Genomic DNA, 7,281 nt, shown 5'->3' with positions numbered 1-7,281 from the left:
GAGGAGGTGAGGGGATGATAGAGGAGGTGAGGGGATGATGGGGGTGATAGAGGAGGTGAGGGGATGATAGAGGAGGTGAGGGGATGATGGGGGTGATAGAGGAGGTGAGGGGATGATGGGGGTGATAGAGGAGGTGAGGGGATGATGGGGGTGATAGAGGAGGTGAGGGGATGATGGGGGTGATAGAGGAGGTGAGGGGATGATAGAGGAGGTGAGGGGATGATGGGGGTGATAGAGGAGGTGAGGGGATGATGGGGGTGATAGAGGAGGTGAGGGGATGATGGGGGTGATAGAGGAGGTGAGGGGATGATGGGGGTGATAGAGGAGGTGAGGGGATGATGGGGGTGACAGAGGAGGTGAGGGGATGATGGGGGTGATAGAGGAGGTGAGGGGATGATAGAGGAGGTGAGGGGATGATGGGGGTGATAGAGGAGGTGAGGGGATGATAGAGGAGGTGAGGGGATGATGGGGGTGATAGAGGAGGTGAGGGGATGATGGGGGTGATAGAGGAGGTGAGGGGATGATGGGGGTGATAGAGGAGGTGAGGGGATGATGGGGGTGACAGAGGAGGTGAGGGGATGATGGGGGTGATAGAGGAGGTGAGGGGATGATAGAGGAGGTGAGGGGATAATGGGGGTGATAGAGGAGGTGAGGGGATGATAGAGGAGGAGAGGGGATGATGGGGGTGATAGAGGAGGTGAGGGGATGATGGGGGTGATAGAGGAGGTGAGGGGATGATGGGGGTGATAGAGGAGGTGAGGGGATGATAGAGGAGGTGAGGGGATGATGGGGGTGATAGAGGAGGTGAGGGGATGATGGGGGTGATAGAGGAGGTGAGGGGATGATGGGGGTGATAGAGGAGGTGAGGGGATGATGGGGGTGATAGAGGAAGTGAGGGGATGATGGGGGTGATAGAGGAGGTGAGGGGGATGATGGGGGTGACAGAGGAGGTGAGGGGATGATGGGGGTGATAGAGGAGGTGAGGGGATGATAGAGGAGGTGAGGGGATGATGGGGGTGATAGAGGAGGTGAGGGGATGATGGGGGTGATAGAGGAGGTGAGGGGATGATGGGGGTGATAGAGGAGGTGAGGGGATGATGGGGGTGATAGAGGAGGTGAGGGGATGATAGAGGAGGTGAGGGGATGATGGGGGTGATAGAGGAGGTGAGGGGATGATAGAGGAGGTGAGGGGATGATGGGGGTGATAGAGGAGGTGAGGGGATGATGGGGGTGATAGAGGAGGTGAGGGGATGATGGGGGTGATAGAGGAGGTGAGGGGATGATGGGGGTGATAGAGGAAGTGAGGGGATGATGGGGGTGATAGAGGAGGTGAGGGGATGATGGGGGTGATAGAGGAGGTGAGGGGATGATAGAGGAGGTGAGGGGATGATGGGGGTGATAGAGGAGGTGAGGGGATGATGGGGGTGATAGAGGAGGTGAGGGGATGATGGGGGTGATAGAGGAGGTGAGGGGATGATGGGGGTGATAGAGGAAGTGAGGGGATGATGGGGGTGATAGAGGAGGTGAGGGGATGATGGGGGTGATAGAGGAGGTGAGGGGATGATAGAGGAGGTGAGGGGATGATGGGGGTGACAGAGGAGGTGAGGGGATGATGGGGGTGATAGAGGAGGTGAGGGGATGATAGAGGAGGTGAGGGGATGATGGGGGTGATAGAGGAGGTGAGGGGATGATAGAGGAGGTGAGGGGATGATGGGGGTGATAGAGGAGGTGAGGGGATGATGGGGGTGATAGAGGAGGTGAGGGGATGATGGGGGTGATAGAGGAGGTGAGGGGATGATAGAGGAGGTGAGGGGATGATGGGGGTGATAGAGGAGGTGAGGGGATGATGGGGGTGATAGAGGAGGTGAGGAGATGATAGAGGAGGTGAGGGGATGATGGGGGTGATAGAGGAGGTGAGGGGATGATGGGGGTGATAGAGGAGGTGAGGGGATGATGGGGGTGATAGAGGAGGTGAGGGGATGATGGGGGTGATAGAGGAGGTGAGGGGGATGATGGGGGTGATAGAGGAGGTGAGGGGGATGATGGGGGTGATAGAGGAGGTGAGGGGATGATGGGGGTGATAGAGGAGGTGAGGGGATGATGGGGGTGATAGAGGAGGTGAGGGGATGATGGGGGTGATAGAGGAGGTGAGGGGATGATGGGGGTGATAGAGGAGGTGAGGGGATGATGGGGGTGATAGAGGAGGTGAGGGGATGATGGGGGTGATAGAGGAGGTGAGGGGGATGATGGGGGTGATAGAGGAGGTGAGGGGGATGATGGGGATGATAGAGGAGGTGAGGGGATGATGGAGCATCGGGGGTCTAATGGGGCAGAAAAATCCTATTCAGACCTGAGAGGGATCCGGGCAGCTGTCAGTGAACCGGGCCGGCGAGGACTGGTGGTGCGCGGGGCTCCCCCGCTCCGGGCTGTGACAGGAGTGGAATGCGGCCTGGGAGATGGGGCAGCCCCGGCGTCCACCGCCCGCCGCTGTTTCCACCTGGTGGCCCTGGACGCCGGGGCTGCCCCATCTCCCAGGCCGCATTTCAATCCTGTCACAGCCCGGAGCGGGGGAGCCCCGCGCACCACCAGTCCTCGCCGGCCCGGTTCACTGACAGCTGCCCGGATCCCTCTCAGGTCTGAATAGGATTTTTCTGCCCCGATTAGACCCCCCGATGCCCCATCATCCCCTCACCTCCTCTCTGCCCCCATCGCTCTCGGGTCCGGCAACCGCAGGGGGGGACAGCATGCAGCAGACGCTGCTGTGCCCTGCTCCCCCTGCCATCAGCCTTACTCTCTCCATCTTCCCCCCGCAGCATCTCCAAGCCCGTTCCCCCACAGAACGCTGCTGAGCTGCTGCTGGGGGAAAGAAGGAGAGAGCTGCGGTGACTGGTGCTGGGACATTGCTGGGTGATGTCCCGGCACCCAAAGCAAAAGTTTATTAAATTTCTCCCCCTCCGGCGGGGGGCGGGGGTGGAGAGAGAGCTGCACACAGTTCTCCTGTCCACTCACTGTGCGGTCTCTCTCTCCTCCCCGGTTCTCGGGCTGGGACCTCAAGAAAATGGCGCCGCCACCCGCCCCATGTACTGTAGCTGTGTACTGCGCATGTCTATGCACATGCGCAGTACACAGTGACGGAGCCTCCAGTGAAGTGAACCAGACGGACTCCGTCGGTTCACTTCAATGATGTGGAGGTGCCGTATAGTGTCTGTGTGTGTGTCGTGAAATGACGTCACACACAGACACTATAAACATGGCAGCCCCCTGTGCAGCAATACATTTTAGAAAAAAATACTGAAACACTACATTAAAAAAAAAAAAAAACATCCTACAGACTTATTTATACTTATTACTTTTCATTAAAAAATTATCAAAAATGTGACACTGTCCCTTTAAGCCCTTGGGTTTTAAACTACATGACTCTTCTGATTGTCACCCCTGCCTGGACCAGTACTACTAAGAACAGACCTGCAGCAACCATGAGGAGGTGGGGCCTGCTGGGAACTTGTACATGAAGGGTATGGGGCTGGCAGGACAGGAATCAGATGGCTGGCTCCTCTCCTGCATGGTGATGTCTAAAATATACAGCTTTCTACAACTATTAACTTGTTGTATAGTGCAGGGAGAGTGCAGTGCTAGGGAAAAGCCAGCCATCGAGGTGTTCATGGACTAGCCCATTCAGCACACCGGCCCATTTGGCATTTTCCCAAATTGCCAGATGGGCTGTCCAGCCCTGCCTCTTGCTCTTTCCATGACATCTTCTTTCTTACCACTAGTCTGATTTCTTTGAACTTGACATCAAACCTTCAGTGCTTTGTTGTTCCTTAATATCATATCTGAAGGTTACATTCTTTCCAGGTCCCTCAGGAAGAGTTGAACAATTTTAAAGCATCATAAAAGATAAGAGGTCTGAAATCTTGTTATCAGAGGATAATAAAACATTAGAGCTGCACTGTCTGAATCATCATAAGAAGCTGCTATATATTATTTTCATTGGGTTGTAAGTAAAAATTATAGATGTTTGAGCGCTGGTATACTGTTACTGCTGCTACTGATACATTTTAATCAGTTTTAATGTAGTCAGTTGTAATTTGCGCTATGGTGCTGAAAAATGTGTGCACTGAATATTCAATATTACAGAATTAGGCAAAGTAGGTATAGAAATCAGATTAGGAACAGTTCCTGTCAAGAATCGCACAGTTTACATGTATTCATGCCAGAGACACCCCCCCCTCCCCCGAAAGAAACCCAACAATTCAGGGGTCATTGGGATGAGACATAGAGGTCATGGCTTGGTAGTTTACTAAAAATACAGGTGTAGTGGGAGGAAGAAAGGTGGGAGAGGAAGGAAGAAGAAGGAGGGAAAAAAGAAAGGGATAGGAAGGGGGAGTGGAAGGGAAGCGGAAGGAAGGAAATAAATAAGGAATAAGTAGGAAGCAAGGAAGAACGGAAGGATTGAAGAAATAGACATAGACGTAGAGGTCATAGCTTGGTAACTTAAAAAAAAATACATGTGTAGTGGGAGGGAAGGGAGAAATGTGGGAGAGGGAGAAGAAGGAGAGAAGAAGGAAAGGGATAGGAAGGGGGAGGGGGAGGGGAAGGGAAGTCAAGGAAGGAAGGGAGGGAAAGGATAGAAAGGAATGAAAAGGATAGGAAGGGAAGGAAGGGAAAGGATAGGAAGGGAACAGATAGGAAGCAAGGAAGGAAAGAAGGGGAAAGAAGGAAGGAAGGGAAAGAGAGGAGGGGAAAATGGGAATGATAGAAAAGAAGGAAGAAAGGAATAGGTAGGAAGCAAGGAAGAAGGGAGGATAGGAAGGAAAGGATGGAAGAAAATAGATAAAGGATAGAAAGGAATGATGGGAAAGAAAAACATAAGAAAGAAGGATGGAAATGAGAGGAAGAAAAAATGAGAAAGGGAGGGGAGGAGATCCTAAATCAATTCAAGTGGCTGTGATTATAGATAAGCCTCAAAAGCTGCATGCTCCATTGTGTGCACTGACATGTCTCCTGCGGCCACTATTTAATGAATAGCGGCCGCAGAATACTGACATGTCAGTTTTTTGCGGCGCCGATAGGGATGCGGCGCCGATACTATGGGGGACATTTATTGAGTCCGGCGCTTTCTGCACCAGACTTAAAAATGTCCCCGCAGCTCCGATGGTGCAGAGATTTATGTAGAAGCGGACTGTCTCTACATAAATCCCATGCTCACCAGTGCGTGTAGCAGGAAATCTATGGCAGCTCAGAGCTGGAGTAGGTTTCCTGCTTATTTTTCTGCCCCAAAAAATGATGAATTAAGCCCCCCTGGTGTACCGGGCAGAAAGTGACCCAATCCGAATATTTTATTCGCAAAACGGCCATTTGCAAATAAATTTATTTGCATCTGGCTACTTTTTGACGAAAAGTACGCATTTTAGGTATGATAAATCTCCCCCTTTGTGTATATAATCCGGCGAGTATTCCACAGACGGCAGCACTACGTAAGTTCCATAGTAATCACGTCCGTTGTTTCAAATCGGCAACAACGGCCGCGATTATTACGTAACATACGTAACGTAAACATAGCCCTATTATGTAAATTTAGTTTTGTCTGTTTTTTACTGCATCCTGTTCTATGGAATAGCACAGATGTATGTTTTGTTCCATCCAGCAAATAAATGGAAACCACCTGAACAAAGGCAGAAATCGAGTGATTATGGTCCATGGATATGTTTGCTTAATGCCTCAGATTTTCCAGTGTATAGAGAAAACACACACTACAAACAAGGTATGAATATGGCCAAACAAAATAACAGAATAGGTAAAAACAGCAACTCATACCCCAGATTCCTGGCCCTTAAAGTAAGACTAACTTTGAGGATTAGCAGATTGTAACAATATAGTCTTCAATGACAGGTGTATATATACAATCCAATTGAGAAAGATGTCAAAAATGACAAAAGACAAATGTCTAGATACTAACCTTAGCTCGCAGACTTCCCAACCACAGAGACCTGTGAGCCCAACAGACTGAAGACTCCGTAGAAGCAGAAAACTTCAGCTCTCTGTAATAAGGTCAGTGGCGTCAGCGGTGGGATTGTAATATGGGCCGGGGGAGTTCACAATACAAGCCCAGATCTCATTACAGTCTGACCAGGTAATCGGATGACACAGGTGTTATTGTGGCTGCAGCCATACCTCGCGCCCACACAGGGTCCCTGTTCTCCTTGTTACATTTGTATCCAGACTGATTTTTATTGTTCTAGATTGTGTTATGTTGTGATTTTTCTACTAATGCTTTTATATGTTCCCAAAAGGGTTTTTAAGCTTTTAAAAAAGTTTTCTTTTCCTGTCGGCTGCAATTGAATCCTATTTTTGGTAAAACAAAAAAATCAGGGACCACAAATAACAAATTAAAGGGGTTATCCAGGTAACAAAAACAATATTCTAAATGATCCCCCTTCCCAATACCACTCTATGTCTAATATACATGTATGACCTATCTTGCACATTTCCCTGTTTTTTTTTCTTATACTTACTCGCTCTGGACATCTAAAATCCTCTTCTCTGTGTCCTTTCTGACAATGCTTACCCCCTCCATTTGTAGATACAGGACATGTGATCTCCTCTCTGGGGGCTGGGTTAGCTGTCTATTGACTTGGTAACCCGGCCCTCAGGAGACATCATCTGCATCATCTCCATGCCTCTGATCACTGTTAGTGAGAGTAAGAGTGATGCTTCCATCTTATTAGTTATGATCCAAATACAGTCTGCTCTTGTAGGGGTGTGTTCACACCGGAGTAAAATGCTGCAGATTCACTGACGATTTTGACTTCTCTATTGAAGTGACTTGGGAAAATCCACAGCAAATTGGCTTTATATCTGCCACATTCCCTAACACACTGGGCCCTGATCTAACCTAGAGTGGGCAGGACATAGATCTGTCCGTTTCCCAGATGTATACTTCTTTTGTACAGGACTAAAAAGTGTGAAAGACTGCTCTTGAGTCTTGCACAAAAGAAGTATACATCCGGGAAATGGATAGAACATAGTCACAAAATGACTCCGTCCTGCCCATACAAATCAACGGAGCTGCTGGGCTGCACTTCAGACTTACCTCAGCATTCTGTTTTCATAGATTCCAGATGTGTAGCCAGGTGCTGGGCTCAAAATGAGTTGTGGACCAAGCTGGCTTTTACCTTCCTGGCTCCAGCACTGCTGCTTGCATACTGCTTCTCTGGTCCCCCAGTGTCTGTTCGCTTCCTGGTCTTGAGAGGGGTCTTGGGGTGTGATGTGGCAGGCCTG

This window comes from Dendropsophus ebraccatus, chromosome 9 (assembly GCF_027789765.1).
Source record: "Dendropsophus ebraccatus isolate aDenEbr1 chromosome 9, aDenEbr1.pat, whole genome shotgun sequence".
Classification (NCBI taxonomy): domain Eukaryota; kingdom Metazoa; phylum Chordata; class Amphibia; order Anura; family Hylidae; genus Dendropsophus; species Dendropsophus ebraccatus.
The sequence above is the reverse complement of the archived record's forward strand: the minus strand, read 5'-3'. Positions refer to the sequence as shown.